This window comes from Lissotriton vulgaris, chromosome 9 (genome assembly GCF_964263255.1).
Source record: "Lissotriton vulgaris chromosome 9, aLisVul1.2, whole genome shotgun sequence".
NCBI classification, from domain to species: Eukaryota; Metazoa; Chordata; class Amphibia; order Caudata; family Salamandridae; genus Lissotriton; species Lissotriton vulgaris.
The window spans coordinates 838,687,029-838,712,622 of record NC_141697.1 but is presented as its reverse complement, the minus strand read 5'-3'; the positions used below and the strand labels follow the sequence as shown (position 1 = coordinate 838,712,622).

Here is a 25,594-nt window from a genome sequence, read left to right as displayed (position 1 = left end):
TGTCCAGCACCTTCCTTGAGTTAATACTTGGTGGAGTGGGAATAGTAATTTATAAGGGTTTACTGTCCTGCACCTTCTCTGACTTTATACTTGGTGGATTGGGAATAGTAATTTATATGGGTTTACTGTCCAGCACCGTCCTTGGGTTAATACTTGGTAGAGTGGGAATAGTAAATTATAAGTATTGAATGTTCTGCGGCTTCCCTGAGTTTATACTTGGTGGAGTGGGAATTGTCATTTATATGGGTTTACTGTCCAGCACCTTCCCTTAGTTTACACTTGGTGGAGTGGGAATAGTAATTTATAAGGGTTTACTGTCCAGCACCTTCTCTGACTTTATACTTGGTGGATTGGGAATATAGTAATTTATATGGGTTTACTGTCCAGCACCTTCCTTGAGTTAATACTTGGTGGAGTGGGAATAGTAAATTATAAGTATTGAATGTCCAGCACCTTCCCTGAGTTTATACTTGGTGGAGAGCGAATAGTAATTTATAAGGGTTTACTGTCCAGCACCTTCCCTGACTTTATACTTGGGGGAGTGGGAATAGTAATTGATATGGGTTTACTGTCCAGCACATTCCCTTAGTTAATACTTGGTGGAGTGGGAATAGTAATTGATAAGGGTTTACTGTCCAGCACCTTCCCCGAGTTTATACTTGGTGGAGTGGGAATAGTAATTTATATGGGTTTACTGTCCAGCACCTTCCCTGAGTTTATACTTGGTGGAGTGGGAATAGTAATTTATATGGGTTTACTGTCCAGCACCTTCCCTTAGTTTATACTTGATGGAGTGGGAATAGTAAGTTATATGGGTTTACTGTCCAGCACCTTCCGTGAGTTAATACTTGGTGGAGTGGGAATATACATTTATACGGGTTGAATGTCCAGCACCTTCCCTGAGTTTATACTTAGTGGAGTGGGAATAGTAATTGATATGGTTTTAGTGTCCAGCACCTTCTCAGAGTTTATAGTTGGTGGAGTTGGAATAGAATTATTTTTGTAGAGAAATCATTTTGGTTGGTAGAATATTACAATTATTTGTATCAACATATAATAACTATAGTAGTAATTTAAATTATTATTATATTACCAATAAATTGATAAAGAAATCACAATATTTATGAGATTTAAAAATTAATCAATAAATAATTAAAATGATATTCAAATTAAAAAAGTAGACACACACATGGTTAAGTGATAACATTTACAGTTTATTAGGATGTAAAAAGAAATGGGAAGTAGAGGAAAACATTTTATTTGCAGTATAATTTTGTAAGTCAATAGTCTTCAATAAAAAACATATAATAGCAAGTAAATATTTGTATATTAAAAATATTGATAAATTGCTGTGAAATAATTGTTATGTTTATTCACATATATTGAAAATGTAATTTTTATAACAAATATAATTACATAGTGTACAATTTATTTAATAACAATTACTTTAAATCTCATACAAAATAGAAATATTTTAATAATAAACATGTTGAAAATAATTGTTATATTTGTTGTACATACAATTTTAAATATTTTAAAGTAGAAATCATTGATAGATACATTTTTTACAGATTTCAAAATAGTAACATTTTCGTTGGTTACAAAATAGTAATATTTTAATTTATAAATTAATAACATTTATATTGAAAATATTAATAATATTAATTATTACAAAGGTAAATAATGAGAAATAATTTTCAAACTAAAGATACATTTTATAATAACATTAACATATTTATAAGCATAATGTTTAACACAAAGTGAATGATAAAAATAATTTCAACATTTTAATTAATTACAAAGTGTACATATAAATAATATTTTCTTTTCAATAGTTAGTTAAATAACACTGTAAATAATTTTTTTAAACAAATATATATTTATAATTATTTTAAAAAAAATAGTACGAGAAATAACATATAATATAAGCCAAAATTTAAAATTTTTAAGTGTTGGAAAATAGAAAATAAATAGCCTTTTCAGTTATACAGGCACTATTTTTTAACCGCGTAATGTTATATTGTCTGATTTGGTACTGGAACAGCTCGCGGTTGGATGCTGCGTCGCGTTGGAGAGGGTACGTTTGTTTTTGTTGTATTTTATAAGTTAGTAAAATGAATTTAAGTGTATGTGTGGTGTATTTAGGTTTAGTTGGATTCTAATATCGATCCTAGATTGTGTTTTAGGTGTTAGCTCGAGTGTACGATATTTAGGGCCCCATTGGGATGATGGGCGGACATTGTCCGCCCGCCACCCTATCGTAGAACGTTACCGCCCGCCATAAGGGCGGGGGTCCCGTGGGGGGAATTAGGATGTGCCCGCCACAGTGGCGGGCACATCCTGTAGTTTTTGCAATGTGGCGGGCGGTGCACTCTGCACCGCCCGCCACAATGTAAAAAATGCTGTTTTGCATTTGCATATGCAAAGCGGCAGGCACCGCGCGGTGCCTGCCGCTTTGCATATGCAAATGTGGGGTGGTACCATAGGTACCCCCCATGTGCCCCCCTGACAGTGGCGCCAACCTGGGGGCCCTGCAGGGGGCTCCCGCAGCAATCACCGCATGCCTTTCCGTGGCGGCATTGCCGCCGCGGAAAGGCCTCTGCTTTGTGCCATTGTAATATGGCTGGCGGTGTCCATTGGACACCGCCACCATATTAATCTATTACCGCCGCGGTCGCAAGCCGACCGCGGCGGTAAAGTGGCGGACGGTCTTTCCGTCCGCCGCTGTCCCCTCCGCCATCCTAATCAGGCGGAGGGGAACACGAGAGTGGTTGTCGGGCGGATTGCCTCCGCCTGGGTGGCGGTGGCCACCGCCACCCTGGCGGAGGCAATCCGCCCGATATCGTAATGGGGCCCTTAGTGTTTACCGCGTTTTAGTGCTAGGTGTGTGAAGTATGTTTATATGTTTAAATGTTAGTAAATGGATATGTTGATAGTACAAATATGTATTTTTATGTGTGTATGGGTGTATTTGTGTGGGTGGGTATGTTTTTTTCTATTTTTCAGGTTGTCGTCGCCCTTTCAGTTTTTGGAGGAGGTTCTTTTTTTTTAGGTAGTGTGACGAGTATTATATACTCTTATTTTTACACACATACTTTGTTTTTCGGGTTTTCCAGGAGTGTTTCTTTTTTTAAATTACTATTTTCGGGTTTTGAAGGGTATACTCTGTGGATTACATTGGAGAGGATTCGCCATGGATTTGCTTGTATTTTTTCATTTTTTTGGGCTTCCTTGGATTGTATGGACATTTTGGATTATTTGGTATGGATTTTTCAGCATTGGATTACTTTTGAAGAAGAGACAGAAACTGTAAGTATATAAAGAAATGTTTTTGGGTGGGAAAGCCGTTTTAATTTGTTGTATTGCTATGTTATATGTAACAGTTTGAAAGTAAATTATCATAATACATTTTATAAATGTGTTTTAAATTTATTTGATAATTTAATTACAATTTGTTAGATATAACAATGGTAGGAAAAGTTATATTTAAAAGTGAGTAATGTTGGATGTATAGTTGTGATGTAATTTATAGAATTGTTTTAGCTATCATTGAGAGATATTCTAGTCCTCTGGCACTTGATTAGAGGGTAACTTGGCTTTGGAGTGCGTTATACTTTTTTTGGTTTGTTTAGTTAATTTTGTTCCTATCAGGGTTACTGATTGCTCCATTCGGAGCTCTTGGTAACTCTGCTCTTTTTGTAGGGATTGTATTAATTTGTGAAGAGTAGGTATTCCTCTGCCTGTGGTTGCTTGGAAGGCATTATGCCATCCCTCAACTGCGTTGTTTGTTTTTGCTTCCTTATTTAGGGTGCTAAGGTAGACATTCCACCAGGCTATTTGATATTTAGGTTGTCTTCTATGACCAGATCGGTGTAGCCTTCCTACCCATATATCTTCAAAGTAGTCAAGCATAGGGCTTAATCTTTCTTCGTTTATTTTATAGTTGGGGCTGTCTATTAATAGGTTATAGTGTTCTGCAACGCCTGTTACAGGAACATAGGCTAGGGAAATACTTTTTTCATTTGATAAGCAAAGGTGCTGTCTGTGGCGTATTGGACACTTAGGGGCCGATTCCGATTCGGGAAAAACCGCTCCGAATAGCCGTTCAGAACATTTTTCCCATATGAATCGTACCCTGCAAAGTCCCCCGTACGTACGACGAAGTACGATTCGTACCAGGAGCCGTACTCCGTACGAGTCGTACAGAGACCGTACGACTCTAATCTCCGTACGATTCTCCCTCGGAACCCGCTGTACGCGACATATGTACGGTTCACAGCTGGTTTTTACGACCCAGCAAGTACAATACGTGTCGGGTACACACCGTACGACCCTTTTACTACGGGAGCTCAAAACAGCCGTAAAAGCAGAGTTCGCCCTGAAGCCGTTACGGAACGCCCGCCCCCCCCCTGGGTACGGTGCGTACACCCCATGATCGCAGGGGTACGGTGCGTACCCCTGCAATTATGGGTTGTACGAGCCGTACTCCATGTACGATGTGTGTACGAGCCGTACCCCATGTATGATGGGTGTATGAGCCGTACCCCATGTACGATGGGTGTACAAGCTGTACCCCATGTACGATGGGTGTACGAGCCGTACCCCATGTACGATGGGTGTATGAGCCATACCCCATGTACGATGGGGGAGCACGAGCCGTACCCCATGTACGATGGGTATACGAGCCGTACCCCATGTATGATAGGGGTGTACGAGCCGTACCCCATGTTCGATGGGTGTACCCATTGTACATGGGGTACAGCTCGTACACCCATCCTACATGGGGTACGGCTCGTACACCCATCGTACATGAGGTACGGCTCGTACACCCATCGTACATGGGGTACGGCTCGTACACCCATCGTACATGGGGTACAGCTCATACACCCATCATACATGGGGTACGGCTCGTACGCCCATCGTACCTGGGGTACGGCTCATACACCCATCAAACATGAGGTACGGCTTGTACACCCATCGTACATGGGGTACGGCTCGTATACCCATCGTACATGGGGTACGGCTCGTACACCCATCGTACATGGGGTACGGCTCGTACACCCATCATACATGGGGTACAGCTCGTACACCCCATGATAGCAGGGGTACGCATCGTACCCCTGTGAGCAATGGGTGTAAGGACCGTACGGTGTGTATGTGTTTGTGTGCTTTTCCGTACGACTTGCCCTTACCTGACGTGGACCGTACGAATCGCGTCTTCATACCCCGGTCCGGATCGTACTCGTCGGGTCGTACGACATGTGTACGAGTCGTACGCCATGTGTACGAGTCGTACGGTTCACGGTTTTAGCCTTGCAATACATACGGATCGCGACGATTCAGACGGATTCACATAATACGGATCGTACTACGCGACTCGGACGGACGGGTACAATTCGTACGGAGAAGGCCTCGGATACAAATCGTACCGACGGATTTTTTTCCCGAATCGGAATCGACCCCTTAATGTAGATTTCTGTAGATGTCGCCATATACATTGATTGAAATGCTAATAGCAACCTTGTATTGCTGTGTGTGGGTATATTTTAAGGATACTGTTTATCATTGCTTTTTCGAAATCAATGATCATTTTTTGTGGAAAATAGTCATTAGTTTGTTGTTTGACTTTGGTTAGGATTTCTTGGTAGGTAGATTGTTGTTTGTTTGGTATGAGGGCATATAGGAATGGAATATTAGCATTTTGGAAATGACCATGTATAGTATACAATTGGTAAAAAGGTTTAGGACATACTGCAACAGTACCATCCATCATCCAAGTTTGGCATTGGTTTAGTTTAGTCATGTTGTCTGCAGTGGCAAACAGTATTACTCTTTTATCTTTTGAGTTGTTGTCATATAGTATAAATGGTTCATTATTATGAGTTAGACAGAGTTCAGAGGGAAATTGCACTTCTTCAAAAGTTTTAGATGTGGGAGGAGTAGTTGCTGTAGCTCTTTTTTGTCTAGCTATGGTTCTTTTAAGGGAATCTATACTTGGTAGTTGGCTAGAGGCATGTTGGGGGAAACACTTCAATGCTGTTTTAGAATAGCAGTTGTTGCTACATCAGTAGTAGTGCTAGCTTCTTTAAGGAAATCAAGCATTTCTCTCATCTCTATTTCTATTACATTGGGTGGGTGGTTATGTTCCTTAGTATAAGTCACAGTTTCCTGAGTTATAGCTCTCCCATAACATTTGTGAGAATAGTATTTAGTGCATTTCCAAAAAACGTTCATATCTTTCTGTTTCTCTTGAGTATATACATATCCCATGTAACAAAGAAGCATTTTCCCTTTCTGAGAATACACAAATTTTGCTCCTTCCGTCATGTTTGCTTTTTGGTGCTAGGAGAAATTAAACATTACATTATTAGAAAAGTACTTAAATTATGTATTTATCATTATAATAACATTGATTTGCATGTTAATTATTTACCAGTTTATTTCTTTGTTGAATTCAGGTGTTGCTTTTCTTCAAAACATGTTTTGTGTATATTTCTTCAGGACCTGTTAAGATGGAGAAAATGTATTATAAGATTGTACATTTGTTTATGTTTCTTTTGTTGTGCTCTGCTAGCTAGTTTGTACTTAGTTTTCTATTTATTAAGGTTTTCAGTCATGTTTTAAATGATCTACCTACTATTTATCTTTTTTCTTTGAAGTGTAGATGTTGTGCAGTTTTTCAATATTTTCTTTTTATCTGTAGAAAAATAGAGTAGGAATAAAAGAGATGTTTTAGTTATTTGTTTTTCAAATACAGGTTTGAAGTTTTAGATTTACGTTTTGGAAATATATTAAGGTGGTAGTACTTACTTTAGATAGGTTAGCTATTTTTTGGTAGAAGTCAATCCGTTTTCTTTAAGCAAACTGGCAGAGTTTCTCCTTCCTTTTCTTTGGTGTTTTAGATTGTGATTTTAGCAGGTGTAATTCTTCTTTTTATAGGATTAGTTTAATTGTTTATGAAAGTGTATTGGTTGTCCACATTGATAGCTTTTTCTTATTGGTTTATTTGAATTTCATTACTTGTTTTGCTAATTGTTTTCCTTACATGAGTGACGCCAATTAATGTTTTTTTGTATGGGTAAGGCAATTTTTTGCATGGTTAATGGAATTTTTAAAGTGAATATTTATTATGTGCAGTAAGAAATGTTTTATTATTTGAAATGTTCTGTATGTGTTATAAATTGTTTATTTGATGTAAATGTTTTTTTTTAAATTGTTAGCAATGTTTATTGTATGTTGCGTTAATTTTATAAAATAGATTATGTATATTTGTGATGTGTATAATATGTTTGTTTTAGTAGAAAGTGCATTTAGTATTTATTTTGTAAAGTTGATATATAATTTTCGATATATTAGTATTCTATATTGTGATGGTCCATATTTTGGTTGCGTTTTATGTTAAGGATTTGAAGTCAATGTTTTTTACATGCGATAATATTGATGGTCGATAATGTAGTAGTCGATTTTTTTTATCGATATTGTGGTTTCGATATTTTTGTTATTTCTTGTTTAAGTAGTGGGAGTCTATATTTTTGTAGTCGATAATTCCTCATCAATATTTTGTCTAGTCGATATTCGGTCTGTCGAGGTTATGTCAGTGATTCGCCTTCAACCTTTCAAGGGCCCTGTATTGCAAGGGCCCTGGAAAGATGGCCTGTATGGAGGAGGAAAGAAGGGCCACCACCCTGACCACTTGCCGGAGAGAGGTGGTGGGCCGAGCCAGCGTGCGCCTGAGCTCTCTTCGAATCTTGGAAACTTTCCTGGAGGAGAGACTAAACGTCGCTTTGACCGAGTCTATAATAAACCCCAGAAACGGTGTCTGCTGGGCCGGAATCAAAAGGGATTTCTTCCCATAGATGACGAACCCAAAGCTCTGCAAGAGATGCACCGTCCCCCGGAGTTGCTCTGTGAGCAATGTCGAAGACTGAGCCAAAAGAAGGAAGTCGTCGAGATAAATGAGGAGACGGAAGCCTCTTGCTCTGAGGTACTCCGACACAGGTTTGAGGACCTTGGTGAAGCACCAAGGAGCCGAAGAAAAACAGAAAGGTAGCATTGTGAACTCGTAAACCTAGCCCTTCCACAAGAACTGGAGAAACCTAAACGGGGTGGGGGGTCCTGGGGTGGTGTTGGAGGGGTTGGGTTCAAGGGGGGGGGGTTAAAAAGTCACATTTTGCATAGAATAGCACAAGTAAATTTTGGAGAAAAAAATGAGTTCTTGTCATGTAGGAAAATGTATAGTTGGGTTTTGCTACATTAGTATGTGGGCAAAATGATTCTTAATAATGGCTAGAGTCAAGATTATGAGTTGGAATGTTTGTGGGCTCAATACATCCGGCAAAAGGCGATTGGTGGCAGAAAAACTTAAAGGATTTAAGCCTCAAATAGTGGGATTGGCTGAAAACCATTTCGCATACAAGGATAGAAAGTTATATAAACAATTAGGGTATGATTTGGTCATTTGTACTTCACAGACAGTATCTCTAAGGGGCGTTGCGCTACTAAAAGATAAATACTCGAAAATGACCGTACTTAGAACTCTTGCAGATAACCAAGGGAGATGGGCAATTGCGCAGTTCTTGATTTTGGGAAAAAAGATTACAGTCTGTATGTTATACGGTCCTAATGTTGATTGCTCTGAGGTTATGTGAGAAGTTGGTCTGGTTATGTGATGATCACTATTCTAGTGAGCACCTTGCACCAGTCCAAACGACCCTTATGGTGATTGGTTGTAAGTCAACCTTATAGACCAGCTATCCAAGGGGTAGCATGGACAAAAGCAGTCTTAGGCTAAACTCAAGAGGGCATGTGAAGCCAGCTGTTTTACCATATGCAATCCTTTTGAATACCAAATGAAAGGACACCACACAAGTGATATATTACAAAATATATGTTGTTTTTCTAGAATAATCCCCTATACTCTTTATGAGCACAGAGGCACAAGCGTTAAACAAAGAACTCAGTATAACATACAATAAGCTGCACAATTATGGATAGGCCAGGTGGCCACTCAAACCATAGATTACAAAAGTGCTATAAGTACCACGTCACGAACAATGGTAAGGCCTAGGGCCTTGGGAATCGCTGGGCCTACACTAGACTAAAGAAGGTTCGGACATAGGAGGCCCACAGGATGCGGGTGCAGTGTCTAGGCAACCGCGTTTACCATACAAGTCAATGGTGCGTAAAAATCAGAAAGTTGTAAGTTTGGGAGACTTCCGACTGGACTAGAACTTAGCCACCTGAAACTAGAACACTAGGGATGTAAATCACTACAGGGGCACCGGAGTACCCTTGTTACCTCACCCGCAGGAAGCGGGTGCATAGGTGCCAAAGTGCATCGGGTTTCTTCGTGAAGTTCTATGGAGCCTGGAGGAAAAGATGCTGCAGGCGGCCAGGAGAGAAGAGTCAGGTTGGATCCAAGGGTGGATCGAAGATGTAGAGGACCTGAAAGCAGAGGGCCACTCACCGCTGTGTACAAGTGTGGAGCACCTGACTGCCTGTTAGAATCCAGCGCCACGTCCTGCTTGTGCCTCAAAGCCTCCCCTCTACGAAGACTCGCTGGTGAGAGCGAGCCCTGCAATCGGCAGGGCTGGTGACACGCTTCCAGCTAGAGTCTCACGGATCAAGGCTCAGCACCCAACAATCACCTGCAGCAAGCCGGGGGACTGCGAGGACCAGCATTCCCCAGTACCACCAGCTGGTTCCTCTTCCCCCGGTGCTACCGCCCACTGACACGCCCACCGCCTACTCGGTGGATAAACATTCGTGACCCCCGCTTCGCGGGCGCCACTCACCGCTGTGTACAAGTGTGGAGCACCTGACTGCCTGTTAGAATCCAGCGCCACGTCCTGCTTGTGCCTCAAAGCCTCCCCTCTACGAAGACTCGCTGGTGAGAGCGAGCCCTGCAATCGGCAGGGCTGGTGACACGCTTCCAGCTAGAGTCTCACGGGTCGAGGCTCGGCACCCAACAATCACCTGCAGCAAGCCGGGGGACTGCGAGGACCAGCATTCCCCAGTACCACCAGCTGGTTCCTCTTCCCCCGGTTCTACCGCCCACTGACACGCCCACCGCCTACTCGGTGGATAAACATTCGTGACCCCCGCTTCACGGGCGCCACTCACCGCTGTGTACAAGTGTGGAGCACCTGACTGCCTGTTAGAATCCAGCGCCACGTCCTGCTTGTGCCTCAAAGCCTCCCCTCTACGAAGACTCGCTGGTGAGAGCGAGCCCTGCAATCGGCAGGGCTGGTGACACGCTTCCAGCTAGAGTCTCACGGGTCGAGGCTCGGCACCCAACAATCACCTGCAGCAAGCCGGGGGACTGCGAGGACCAGCATTCCCCAGTACCACCAGCTGGTTCCTCTTCCCCCGGTGCTACCGCCCACTGACACGCCCACCGCCTACAAAGTCTTAAAAGCATCACTCGTCCCGACTCGCGGGACGCCGGGCGAAGCCCGGGCAAAGGGCGGGCCGTCTGTGGCCGTCCGGGGACGACCGAGGACGGGACGGGCCACCCCATTTTCATCTCATCTAGGAGTACTGGAACACATGAGGAAATAGAATCGGCCGTAATACTGTCTAGGTGAGACTATATACCAATCTACGCATACCTCTAGGAGTTGATTAAAGCAGAGGATCTCGTCTATTCATATCTCTCACACTTCACCTAAGAATAAATTAAACAATACTAAACATCTCTTAAATCAGATACTGATCTAAAAACATTAAACTTCAACTGATCTCTAGCCCCTTTATGATGGCACTAAAAAAACTACGCTCACGAACAATCTATATGAAGCGCATGGGTACTGACGCAGCCGTCAGAAAATCCACAGATAAATCGATGAAACCTGGGCAAATATCCTGTACTCCGGCTATAACTAAATATTTTTCTACCCTTTCTACGAAAAAACACTCATTTCTTTTCACCCCAGAAGAAGAAAATAAGTTAAATCTTTCAATAAGCAAGACTGAACATCAGTTGCTACTTTCCTCTGAACAAAGCATTCATAATCAAGGATCATCTAACATAGAGAGCAACCTGGCAAAGATCTCCCTCTCTGAAGAGCATCATAAATCGATCTTAGAGACGTCACAAATAACACCTATAAAACATCGGGATAGTGAACTATGTCTGGAGGTCTCTGCAAGTAATATTACGAAGACAGAAGAAGAAAAATTAGAAATTCCGTTAAGTCATAAACAGCCACTTACCAGTTCCCCAGAAAAATCACCCAATCTCTATTCTAATCAAACTAACCTCACTGACCCCTATTTTCCAAATTTAACTTCCGCAATTACTGTTTCCCCCCTGTCAAAAGCACTTTTTTCCTTGCAGGACATTCTTGAATCAGTTCTTACCCACCTTGGTCAAATCCTAGCTAACTCTGACGATACCCTTGATGTGCAAATAGGTATACTTAAATTCTTGGTGGAAGAAAAAAAGAAAAAAGACCTTACTAATGTTACATCAAAAAAACATGAAACAGTCAAAATGTCACAATCCGAAGATGGTTCAAAAAAAGGAACTAGGTCTCCAAAAAAACAAGAAGCAAGTTCACAAACATCTGACGTGATAATAATTGAGACTAAAACTGAGGAATTAAGAAAAAAGAAAAAATCTCCCATTACCTACTCTCTCAAGAAACTGTTCAGAGAAGATCTAGAAAATATCACCGAAAATAACATTAAGCATTATCCCATTTTTTCAAATAAAGCAATCGATACTGATCCAGGTCCGATAGCTCGAGACAATAAAGTAGAATCAATAAGAGTTATCGCTGGACAGGAACCAAATCAAACGGCAAAGACCAAAAATAATAAAGACCAGGAAGAAGCAAGGGGGAAAGAAAAAGAGAAGAAAGCCTCTGAGACGAATTCAGAAGAAAAAAGGGAACAAGCTTAAATTTCAAAAACATACTCTCTCAAATTTTGTGAACTCTCCAGCAATTCAAATAACACCGCTGGTGAAGTCTTTGAACCCAAAAGCAGAAGAATACTGTCCGACCACAGTAAAAAGAACAACAGGACAAAAGACCATGGTTACAAAAGAACTACAAGACAATAAATTACAGCAGCAGGATGGCACTCCCTCAAAACACATAATAATTGAAAAACTCTTTCCCACAGACAATATGCCGTTCAACCGTGGTAGAATAATTAATCTTTTACAAGAAATACCATCCTTGAACTCTCTTACAAGTAAAGAAATTGACCTAGTACTCTTTCCGAAAAAAGAAAATGACAAATTAGTACAAGTGTCATTCTTTTCCCCAGTTCTCCCTGGAATAATTATAAGAGAGAAGGAAATTCTACACAAGAATGGCTATGATGTAATCTCAATTTCAGAACTCAAAACAAATTTACAAAATAACGTTGCAAATAGACAATCTCGCAGAAGAAATGATAATTTCAGTTCAATATGGGGAGACTCTGTATCAAACACTATGAGAAAAGACACACTAAAAATACAAGTAACGCATGGTGAAAGGTCAGTATGGTCTCGGGACACAGGACTAAGTAATACAGAGAATTCTGTAAAATCTTGGGCATGGCTATCAGAAGCTCTAAACAGCAAAAAAATGGATAAACCTCAACAACATCTGGTTTAGCAAAGGCTTGACGCTATTGACATGGAATCTGGCCGGGAAAACTGTCATAAAAATGAAAGATGCAACTAAAGATCTTCCAGATATTCTTGCTCTACAGGAAACATGGTCAACCGCTCCCTTTACGCAAAAAGGATATTATGTCTACGAAACTCCTGCAAAAAAATCCAAAAGGGGTCATGCGAAGGGAGGACTGGCAATCTTGTTGAAAGAAGAATATTCTTGGTCACAAGAAATAATTGACACATACTCAGATAACCTGCAATGTATTAAGGTGTCATTCAAAACACAATCATCAGCTACTCATAAAAAATACTACTTTTCAACATCTATGCTCCGCCCAGTAATAAATATGACTCATTATTTGACCACTTATTGGAGATCATTACTCACATCCTTGACGATCAACTTCACATGCCATATATCATAATGGGTGACTTAAACGCTAAAATCTCAAACAGTGAAATTAAGAAATGGGCTCTATTATATAAAGAAGAATCTTTGGAAATATCACTCCCGCAACTTCCAAAAGGAGCTAAATCAGATAAGAGAGGAAGCTCATTACTATCATTCCTTCCTAGTATAAACGGGACAATACTAAACGGTAATACCAATGGAGATAAACCGGCATCATATACTAGGCAGGGAAATGGATCTCCCTCTATTCTTGATTATTTCATATGTGGGATTGAAGAAAAGGAACAAATCACCCAACTTTCAATTAAATTTAATGAGGAAAGTGATCATGCACTCTTACACTTAACAACCCTCTGGTCGGCACAGACTACTTTTCAGAACCAGCCAATATTCCATAAACCTAAAATGGAAGTAAACATAGTCCAGCGTCGGATTTATTGGGGTGTAGAAAATTTGGACTATTTGAATATTCTAATTTCTCAAACTCAATTGTTGACCACTATTTACTCAGACGACCCCATAATGAACTTCGAATATATAATTTATAAACTTAAGCATGCTTTACAAAGTAAATTAAAACAGGATAGACCGATAAAAAGTAAATGCGCCAGTAGGAATAAAAACTGGAATCAACCAATTGTAAAAAAACTTAATAGGTTGATTCGAGCCCAGTATTTGAGTTTCTCGTCAGTAAATAAAGCGGAAATTAACAGATTAAAGAACCAAATACGAAGAGAAAAAACTAAACAGGAAAAATTGAAGCAGGACTCTAACTGGATTGACATCCAACTAGCAGTCAAGCAATGTAACCAACGCAAATATTGGTCTTTGATTGCGAAAATGGCTGGAACCAAAAAGAAGTTAGAAGCAACTCCTGTTTCAGAGAAAGACTGGGTCATCTACCTAAGTGACTTATACAAACCCAATCTGAATACTACGGTGAGAGAGGCTGTTGAACGAGATATGGAAATCAAAGATACAAAACTCTCCAAGACTTCGGCACTGTCTATTGCCACAAATATCAGAAAGGCAAGAAGCACGGGTACATCCGGCCCTGATCAGATTCCTATTAAGGTCTACCAAGCTGACCATAAAGCGTGGGGCCTGAAGCTCTCGCCACTATTCAATTATATATTTGATTCTGGGAAAATACCAAACTCCTGGAAAGGCAGCATAATCCCGATATATAAAAAAGGAAAAAGAAGTATAGCAGGAAACCACAGACAAATAGCTCTTATGGATGCTGCCGGGAAGATTTTTGCTGCAGAAATATTGGACAGGTTAAAATCTTGGGCATTTACGCTGGGTCTAATTCCCATGTTTCAGGCTGGATTCCGACCGAATCATTCAGTCACTGACAATATAGCAACCTTTCAAACAATCCTAGATAAATATGTACCAGGAAAATCACAATCAATATATGCAGCGTTCATTGATTACTCTACCGCCTTTGACCGAGTGGATAGACCAACCCTGTGGACAAAACTAAGAAAGATGGGTATCCCGGAACCACTACTACAACTAATAGTGAACCTACATAGTAACACCTGGTGCCGAGTTCAAATGGGGAGAGATAAGGGCCTGTCAAAGATAATACAGACATCTAACGGCTTAAAACAAGGGTGTCTCTTGGCTCCGATTTTATTCTCTCTGTACTTAAGTGACTTACCATCCCATTTACAACAAGGGTTATGTACACCTCCGAAGATCACCACTCAGCGCATTCATGCCCTGCTGTATGCGGACGATATAGTTATGTTCGACCTAACGCCTTTTGGACTTCAAAGTCTTCTAGATATTTTATACAACTACTCTAAGGAAAATTTTCTAATCCCGAATATAAACAAAACTAAAGTGGTTGCATTTTCAAAAAAGAAAAAAGGTGTGAGGTACCAATGGAAGCTGGGAGGAGAGAGGCTAGAGCAGACAAAGGAATATACCTATCTTGGTAGAATTTTCTCACATAATATGAGTAACATCAAACAAATTAACCACTTAAAAAGGAAAAGTGACTTACATGCTGGGGCCATGTCACGCCTGTACACGGCCACTGGAAGTAGACATTTTTCCGCTTTAATAAAAGTCTACAGAGCTAAGATTCCCCCGGTTCTGTCATATGCCTCGGAATATATTTCCTTAAAACAATGGACCTATATGGACTTAAACGAAGGCAAAATACTAAAAAAAACTACTGAAAGTTTCGACTTCCACACCAGTACAGGCGCTAAGACTGGAATGTACTATCACCAGCGCATATGCCACAGCCGTAGCAAGTATCATCAGGTGGGCCTATAACCTTCTCCATTCAAAAGAAGGTACTCTACGATATCTGTTAAAAATTGAGACATTCAATGAAGATTCCACCCATCTTATCTTTTCCAAACATATGAGAGAGGCTTTTCAGTTAGCAAAAGTCAGCTTAGAAATTTTGTCATCATGGACACCTGTACAACTCAAACTCTTCTTAAAAAACTTTACCCCCAAATTGAGTTATGAGCTTGATCATTTACATTGTACTAAACTATCTGTGTACAAGACTTATGCTGACTCTCAGGAATATAAGCAAAAACAGCCGTATTTGGAATATACTCTTACACACGGCGCAAGGCGTGCAATCATGATGTTGCGTTTGGGTATACTTCCCGTATTAACCTTTACCTCTTCCTGGAGACAAGACAGTCCCTCGCTATGTAACCTTTGTCAGGGGGCCAAACAGAATCTTGAGCACCTGCTTTTTATATGCCCAAACAACAAAATTGTAAATGCAAGGTTAACATGTCTTGAGCCCATCTATCGGTCTTGTAGGGTAGTCAATGCAAAAGATTTTATATCTTTATGTATAAAGCCACCTAACGAATATGTTTGCTATAGAATTTTTAAGTTTTTGAAAATTTCGTTGAAAATGTATTAATTTGTATGAAAAACTAAATGTATATTTTAATCAATTTTGTGGTCCTCAAAAGAGAACCAAAACAAAATAAAAATTTTTGACTTTTGACTTGAAAGCAGAGGGGACAGAGTCTGGGTCACTAGCCAGTGACCAGGATGGAACCAGGACGGAACCAGACAATGTTGGGTTGCGATCAGGAGCTGTCAAGTAGTTTGTCTCTGCTGCCACGTGGACCAGGAAAGATTGAGGATGACCAGCTGGTGAACACGAGCTGTCCCACAAAGGCTCTTGCTGTCGGCGGTGATGGTTCTCCAATCGGAGTTACCAAGCCTTGGCAAAGGCAACCCACGCAGGACTCGAAGATGTCTTCTGGATCGGACCGGTAAGGTCAGATCAGTAGCTCCTTTTCAGAGGAGCTAGGGCCAGTCTGGAGAAACCAGACCAGCAGTTCAAAATCGTAGGTTCGTCGTCTCAGAGGCCACTAGCCAACGGGCAAGTGACCGGACAACGTGTCGAGCGGGAAAAGTGCAAAAGGGCCCCACGCAGCACTCGGTGAGTGTGGAGGGGTGATCTTCGGAGCACAGGCTGCTCAGGGCTGGGGCTTCCCAAGCCCCAAAGCACAGCATCAGGGGTCCCTCGGGAGCTGCACAGGAAGCACTTTGTCGACTTTTCAAGATGGCCGGTCCCACGTCTCGTGTTGCATCCACGGGTCTCAGCTTTGCTGGGACTGTGGTTCGGGCTGTCGGATGTCTGGGAGTCTGGGTCTTGTCAGTCTCTGTTGCTCAAGCTCCGGCGGGAGCAACGACAAAGAAAGTCTCAATGCGCTGATGGTGCCTGTTTGCACAGGGTGGCCACTCCTTGACCACAAGGGAGATTCTTCAGTCTTCTACGTTGAGTAGGATGTCGAAGGGTCCAGAGTTTTGTTTCAAAGTTTCAGTCAGGATGATCTGAGGTGCAATGGCACCGCTCCTACCTCTATTCCAAATCAAGGGTGCTGGATCACCTGCTAGGTCCCTCCTATGGGTGAGACCCAGGAAGGGGGTGGTTACACCCCTTTCCCTTTGTCCAGTTTTGCACCAGAGCTGGGGCTGGAGAGCCCCAGCACCGGTTTGAACTGGACTTTGCAGCGGACACCTTGTGTGCCCCAGGCAGTGTCTAGTTTCTTTCAGCCCTCCCTGCCGCAATCCACTATCTCCTGTGTGGGGTGGTGTAACACCTCCCTGTGACAGGAAACCTATTGTTCAGCCTCCCCTACCGGAGTTTCGGTCAGCAGCAGGAGGCCAGACTTGTGTCTGTGGCAGCAGCATCCATTTTGTGATGCTGAGGCTCTGGATAGATTTAACAGTGTTTGAGCAAAGTAACATGTCTTCTCCCTCTAGAAGGGTGGAATGCTACCCTCGTCGCCAGAACTGGCGAGGGGGTAGTATTCCAAAGCGTATGACACCTTACACGCCATGTTTTGATAAAGCCAAACCAAAGTTAGCAAGTAACTGCAAGGATTATAATGCACTTAAGAGTATATGGTATGGCAATATCCCAGAACAGCTAAGGGACATGGTTCTGAATGCTGCAGACAGGCTCAGCTCATGCTAGAGCACCATCTCACATAAAACCAAGCACTCTGCCTCCAGGATTGTTAAGGCCTGCCATAGGAGTGACTTATAGGTTTATTTGTGTCCAGATATAGGTTTAGATATAGGTATGCTATATCTAAGCAAGGGGTGATTACACCACCTTGCCCCAGCTGAGTGATCAGCCAGTTGTGTCAGATTGGATAGCCAGCCAGGGGTGGCAAAAGATATGCTGCAGCCCTTGGTAGGCCTTGGATGCACCTATGCCCTGGAGACCTATAGTACACTGCACAGGGGCTGATAAGGTGATCCAATACCCAATTGGTTATGTACCTAAAGTACATGGTTGTGAATTTAGAGAGAGAACAGCAGTCTGATTAGCAGGCCCACAGCCACATTAAGTCGAAAAAAGCAGTGAAACAAAAAGCAAAAAAATGGGGTGACCATAGGAAAGCAGACCCTACTCTCCTACATAACCCCCCCCCCCCCCCAAATGCAGGGACATTAAACTTAACCTTGACCAGATAAGTCTTCATGTTCTAAGTGGAAATACCTGGAGAGACCATCTGCATTGCCATAGTCAGTCCCTGATCTGTGCTCCACTGTAAAGTCCATCCCCTGTAGGGAAATGGACCACCTGAGCAGTTTGGGATTTTCACCCTTCATCTGATTTAGCCACAAGGGGGGCTTATGGTCTGTCTGAATTCTGAAGTGAGTGCCAAACAAGTATGGTCTCAACGTCTTCAGGGCACAAACCACAGCAAAGGCCTCCCTCTCAATGGCTGACCAACGTTTCTCTCTAGGGGTCAGCCTTCTGCTAATGAAAGCAATGGGCTGGTCTTGACATCTACATTAAGTTGTGAAAGCACAGCTCCCACCCCCAACTCAGAAGCATCTGTTTGGACAATGAACTCTTTGGAGTAGTCAGGACTCTTTAGGATAGGTGCAGAGCACATGGCCTTCTTCAGGTCATCAAATGCCTTTTGACAGCTAACTGTCCACTGAACCTTCTTTGGCATCTTCTTGGATGTCCGATCATTTAATGGTGTGTCACAATGGACCCATAATTCTTTACAAAGTTCCTGTAATACCCAGTCAGGCCCAAGAAAGCTCTGACCTGTGTCTGGGTGGTTGGAGGAGTCCAGTCCTGTATGGTCTGGATCTTACTCTCCAGTGGTTGAACCTGACCCCCATCGACCAGGTGGCCCAGGTACACAATCTTGCTCTGCCCTATCTGGCACTTTGTTGCTTTGATAGTTAGGCCTGCCTTTTGCAGGGCCTTTAAAACCTTCTTCAGGTGGATCAGGTGATCCTCCCAGGTGGAGCTGGGAGAGCAATATCATCTAGATAAGCTGCACAAAAGTCATCCAACCCAGAAAGGACTTGGTTCACCAACCTTTGGAAAGTGGCAGGTGCATTCTTCAATCCAAAGGGCATTACCCCAAATTGCTAATGACCTCCAGGGGTTGAGAATGCTGTTTTGGCCTTGGACTCCTCAGCTAACTTGATTTGCCAATAACCAGCTGTCAAATCAAATGTGCTCAGAAACTTGGCAGAAGCCAGTCTATCAATGAGCTCATCTGCTCTTGGAATGGGGTGAGCATCTGTCCTAGGGACAGCATTGAGACCTTTATAGTCCACACAAACCCTAAATTTCTCTCTTCCCATCTTTGGTGTGAGGTTTTGGCACATGGACTACTGGGCTGGCATAGGGGCTCTCTGATGGCTCAATCACTCCAAGCTCAAGCATTTTCTGCACCTCAGTCTTTATACAATCCTTGACATGGTCAGGTTGCCTGTAGATCTTACTCTTCACCGGCAGACTGTCACCAGTGTCCACCTCATGGGTGCACCAGTTAGTCTGACTAGGTGTCAATGAAAACATGTGTCTGAAAGAATGTAGAACTTGTCTGCAGTCCTGTTGCTGCTGGTCAATAAGGCTGCTAGCTAAGGCCACACCATCAACTGAACCATCATCAGGGTTATGGGATAACAGGTCTGGGAGAGGGTCACTCTCTTCCTCCTGCTCCCCATCTGTAGCCATGAGCAAACCCATGTCTGCCCTGTCCACAAATGCTTTCAATCTGTTTACATGGAGCACCCTGTGGGGGCTCCTGGGGGTGCCAAGGTCCACCAAGTAGGTGACCTCTCCCTTTTTCTCAATTATGGTGTGGGGTACAGACCATTTGTCTTGGAGAGCTGCTGGGGCCACTGGCTCCAACACCCACACCTTCTGCCCTGGCTGGTACTCAGTCAGCACAGCCTTTTGGTCATGCCAAGCTTTTTGGAGTTCTTGGCTGGCCTCAAGGTGTTTGGAAGCTTTCTGGATGTATTCAGCCATCCTGGAGCGGAGACCAAGTACATAGTCCACTATGTCAAGTTTAGGCTTTTTGAGAGGTAACTCCCATCCTTCCTTGACAAGACACAAGGGACCCCTTACAGGATGCCCAAATAAAAGCTCAAAAGGGCTGTAGCCAACCCCCTTTTGTGGGAACTCTCTGTAAGCAAAGAGAAGGCAGGGTAAAAGGATGTCCCATCTTCGCCTACGTTTTTCAGGTAACCCTTTTATCATCCCTTTTAGGGTCTTGTTAAATCTTTCAACAATCCCATTGCACGGTGGTAGGGTGTCGTGAACTTACAGTTAACACCACACTCTTTCCACATTGCTTTTAGATATCCAGACATGAAGTTGGTACCTCTGTCTGAAAGTACCTCCTTTGGAAAGCCCACTCTGGAGAAAACCTTAAGTAGGGCCCTTGCCACAACAGGAGCTGTTGTGGTCCTCAGGGCAATTGCCTCTGGATACCTGGTGGCATGATACACTACCGCCAGTATAAACCTGTGCCCAGATGCTGTTTGGGGGTCCATTGGTCCAACAATGTCTATCCCCACTCTCTCAAAGGGTAATCCCACTACAGGTAGTGGTATAAGGGGGGCCTTTGTGGTGCCACCTGATTTGCCACTGGCTTGGCAGGTGACACAGGAGCGACAAAACTCCATGGTATCTTCTGACATGTGCAGATTGACTTTTCTGCCTGAAATCCGTTCTCGTCAGTATAAGCTTACTTCTCTCTCCTTGTGGATCTATATTTATTATTTTTTTAAACTTTTGTTGTTTATTTCTGGGTCTGAGTATCCACTCTCCGGGCTAGTTATTCCCAGGCACTATGTCGACAAAGAAATTACGCTCTGGGAAAGTGTTAGGGGATAAAGCTTGTTTGACATCTGGTTCTATTCCCGCGAAGAAAAAGTCTGAAAACAGTGTACTATTGAAGGGTCAGATGCAGCTGGAACAAATTTGGGAAAGATCTGCGAATAATTCTCTAGTAGTCCCAACAATGTTTGATGTTGATACGTTGTTAGAGCCAAAACTGAAATCCATGGTGGAGATTGACTTAAATGCGGACCTACTAATGGATACCAACAAGCCTCCACTGACTCAATTAAATGAAGTAATTCTTTCAATCCATAGATTAAATGGAGAGGTCTCAGTGCCCATGATAGAAAATCCGCAAGTAGTCCATCAAAACCTCTCTAATGGAAGAGTAAATGCGGAGGAAAACATGGGTGATGCATCTATTTCTACCAGTATTGATCCTGAACTCTGTGGACGATATATGGACAAGAAACTTTTGACCCAGGTAGGGGACAGTAAAACACCAATTAGAGCAACGCCATCTGAAATGCTGCTTTATAGTAGCACTCCTTCAATCAAATCCAACGACAATGTATCAATGCAGAGTGATTTGAAGTCTCCACAATTCAATCTATCGGGGATTTGTTCTTTAGCTCCATCTAGCTATCCAAAAAATGAGAAACCCATTTCTGAGTCTCTGATAGCTCTCGAACAAATTCTGTCCTCTATATTGCTTTTACTTGGTAAATTCGCTGTGAGTTCTGATTGTATTTTGACTTCAGTAACTGAGATATTGAAGGAATTGTTAGCTAAAAAAGTTGCGAATGTATCTACTTGTCCTATTGACCTTGATGATCAAAAAGTTGTAGATGGTATTAATCCTCTGGAGGGTAAAACTCCGTTGAAAATGTCCACAAAGGCTGACATTCATAAGCCCCTCGAGAGCCCAATTTCAACTTCCACTGACCAGAGAAAAGATCTCAAGCCTATTGTCTTGGAAGATAGTTTGGTAGAGATGGTACAAACGGTCGGTAAGGATCTTTTTCCTATCTTTACCAATGAAAAAAAGGGCCCAGAAGGAGTGTTGTCAGGAAATAAAATAACTAAAGTAAAATCAAAAGGGAAAAATAGGAAGTTGCTTCGCAAATATAAAAAAAAAAAGGCCTAGGCAAATCATCTTTCAAAAACACATAACATCTGAACTGCCTGACGTAAGAGAAAATGAGGAGAATTCACAGTCGGTTATCTCTGTTAAAGTGGTAGTGGAGGATACTGCTAATAATGTATTGGTGGGTACTTCTGTTGGGTTTTTAAATGAGGAAATTCCATGTCCGGAGATAAATGTGCCTGAACCTCGAGCCATAACGGTTGATGATCCGGGAAATTCTCTGTTAATGGCAAGGGTATTAAATCCATCTGCGCCTATTTTCCGGCCTCACCCTGATATAGCTAGAAGTTCAATTATTAAGCCTGTAAAAAACACTATGATTCCTGTGGATACGTTGACATTGGACTTTTTTCCGCTGTTTGATCAAGACCTAAAAATGAACAGATCTTGGCTGCTTAACTGCTTTAAAGATATTGAAACTCTAAAATTAGTTTTAACTAATGACATTGATTTGGTTTTACCAATGAGATCAGTGAATGGGCAACGAACTAGGGTAACATTTTACTCTAAAATAATTTCTAACCTTGTTCTTCAACAGGCGGAATTTTTCCAATGTAGAGGAATTGATGTGTTACCTTACGATAATAATGCTTTTCGTATTTCCTCCAGAGATAGCACTATAAAACCTGCTTTTACACAGGATGAATATCTAACCTGTAACAAGGATCTAAAAATCTGGGTCTCTAGAGGCAAACGAATGGTATCTCAGGTCCTTCCATTACCTGACCACACTGATATTCCTCTAACTGAAGACAATCAGATGTGGAATTGGTTACCAGGGGTCTTATCAACTAATAGTACGAACAACCCACGACTATTCCAACATCTTTAACACTCAGTTAAAAATTGTCTCTTGGAACGCCGCTGGTTTGTATAATTGCCCAGAGAAATTTGACCTATTATGTTCTTTAAATGCAGATGTACTATGTCTCCAGGAGACATGGTGTAAAAATCTCCCTTATACAGGGAAAGATTATTTTGTCCTGGAGGCTCCTGCGAAACCCTCTAAAAAAGGCCATGCTAAAGGTGGAATTGCCTGTCTTCCATCGAATTCTCTACAATGGCAATACTCGCACTACACAGACTTTAGTAACCTTTTTCAATCTATAACTATTAGTAATCTAGCCACAGTGGGTACTCGGTCCTCGTTTGTTATTTTAAATGCATATATTCCCCCTGAAGAAACTTTTAATGTAGTTTTAAAGCGAATGTTTTCCTATGTTCAACAACTATTGGAGGTTGAACGCCCCCCCTATATACTGTTGGTAGGTGATTTAAACAGCAAACTTTCTAACCTCACCTTAGACATGTTTAGAAATAAATTTAAGGAAGAAGCATATAATATACCCCAAGCACTCTGGCCTTTAAGAACAAAAACTAATAAAAGAGGTAAGATCCTCTTGGAGGAACTTAGCCTCTTAGAGGGGCTTATTATAAATGGCAGGACGCCCTCTGATACTCCTGCTAATTACACACATGGATCTTTTAGGGGCGAGTCCATTTTGGATTATGCAATTACGGACTATGATACGTTCTCTTTTATTGATGATATGGTGATCTCTCACTCTCCCATGAGTGATCATAAAATGATTAACATAACTGTCTCATTAAGCCCCCCTGATGCTAACTCCTGGTCCCTAAAGAATAGAGAGCTCACTATTGATCGTAAGTCTGGTAGATGTTTTTGGGGATCCATTAATATGATGGATGTGCAAAATCTTCTTGCCCAAACCTTACTTGAACTTGATCAGTGGAAGGGCACTGAATTCTTACAACTTGCAAATTTAATTAAAAAAGTTACTGGGATAGCCAAGAAAATGGGAAATCCTAGGAGACCACAGTTTTCTCCTAGTTCATTATTATTACTAAATAGAGAGATAAATAAACTAATAAGGAAACAATATCTTAAGAGATCAGGGGAAAATGAGCGCCAGTTAATACTATTAAAACGAAGGAGAGTTAGATTGAGATCCAAGCTAAAAAGAGATAAAGAAGATGCTCTCTGGATTAAACTAAGAGAGGCATCGACTTATAATAAATCAAGAGAATTCTGGTCCATAATAAGGAAAGGATGTGGTTCAATAATAACTCCCACTCCAATAGCAATCCCGGAAGCTGTTTGGACTTCATTTGTGACCAAATTATATGCCTCTAATGGTCCAATGGGGGATATAGGTAATTCCGCGCCTCATAGTGAGCAAAAATTAATACTCCCTACTGATAAATCCATAGCTTCCGTGATAATGAGCATGCGCTCTTCCGGAGCTATGGGGCCTGACGAACTCCCCATGTCAATAATTAAGCAGGATGCCACTACTTGGAGTAGGATTCTTCTTCCAATATTTCAAGCATGCTTTTTATCTAGAACTGTCCCCGAATCATGGAGGGGAAGTATATTAATTCCGATATTCAAAAAGGGTGATCAGGAGAAGCCATCTAATTATCGTCTGATAGCTTTATTAGACGCAATCGGGAAAATTTTCGCTAAATGTCTTTTACTGTTAATCATGGAATGGGCAGAATCTAATAAGATCTTACCTATGGAACAAACAGGTTTCCGCAAAGAGCATGGAACGCTTGACAACCTGACATTATTGCAGGTGATTACTGACAAATACAAACGTGTCCGGGGTGGCGGCATATACGCAGCTTTTATAGATTTCTCCACGGCGTTTGACAAAGTGGACCGTCAAACGCTGTGGAGAAAGCTGGCGGTATTGGGTATGCCAGGATACCTACTTGATTTGGTTAGGTCTCTGCATTCGAATACATGGTGTATGGTGTTACAAGGTGGTGAAAGGGGTCTTACTCAATCTATCCCCTCCCAGAATGGGCTCAAGCAAGGGTGCATTCTGGCGCCCATATTGTTCTCTTTATATACGGCTGACCTACCAAACTCAATCACAGCTTGTGCGGGATCAGCACCGATAATTGGTGGGTCTGCAATATCGATTCTTATGTATGCAGACGACATACTTGTGTTAGATTTGACCCCGAAGGGTTTATCGAATCGTCTTCATGCATTGAGCCAATTCGCTATAGCACATCATATGAAAATTAATACATCGAAAAGTAAAATCATGTGTATTTTTGGTAAGAAAAAATGTAGGTCAGGAAGTTACAATTGGTTTATTGGTGGACAAAAACTCGAGGTGGTTAAAACCTATACCTTTTTAGGTAAAATAATTTCTGCAAATCTTAGTGGGGAACCCCCACATCGAACATAACTCTCGTAAAGCAATGGCCCATGGTACAGGGTTATGTTCGCTATATAATGCTACCGGGAAGAGACATTTTTCTCTCTTTCTGGATATATTTAGAGCAAAAGTTCCCCCCACTCTACTATACGGAATTGAATTAGTGGAATTGAAACATTGGGGATTTTTGCAAAAAATGGAAGGAAAGGTATTGCGGAAAATTTCATCTTTTAATAATGCTTGTTCCATATCTTCATGTAGGTTGGAATTCGGACTCCGAAGTTGTTGGGTACAGGGACTGGTTGCTCTCGTAAGATGGGTAGCCTGCTTGGCTAGAGGTAAATCTGGTACCCTACGAGAAGTTATTAAAAAAGAACTATTGGGCAACTTTAACGAGTTCTCGTTATTAGTAAAAAGCTTTAGGAAGGCTGTAGCTTTATTAGAGTTGGATGAGAGTACATTATTTTTACTCTCTCCCATAGAACTAAAATCTAAACTAAAACGTACATCCTGGGAACTCTGTTTTAAGCTGGATACCCTTGCCCAACCAAGCCTGAAAGATAGGGCATTACTTCTCAAAACATATATGCCAAGGCAGACCCAACAA

At 41.8% G+C, this 25,594-nt stretch overlaps 1 protein-coding gene across 1 annotated transcript in view; it reads right to left on the bottom strand.

Moving 5' to 3' along the window:
* The window catches only part of LOC147692340 (EH domain-containing protein 1), a 1,152,127-nt gene that overhangs the window by 437,867 nt on the left and 688,666 nt on the right, over positions 1–25,594 (bottom strand). The window lies entirely within an intron of this gene.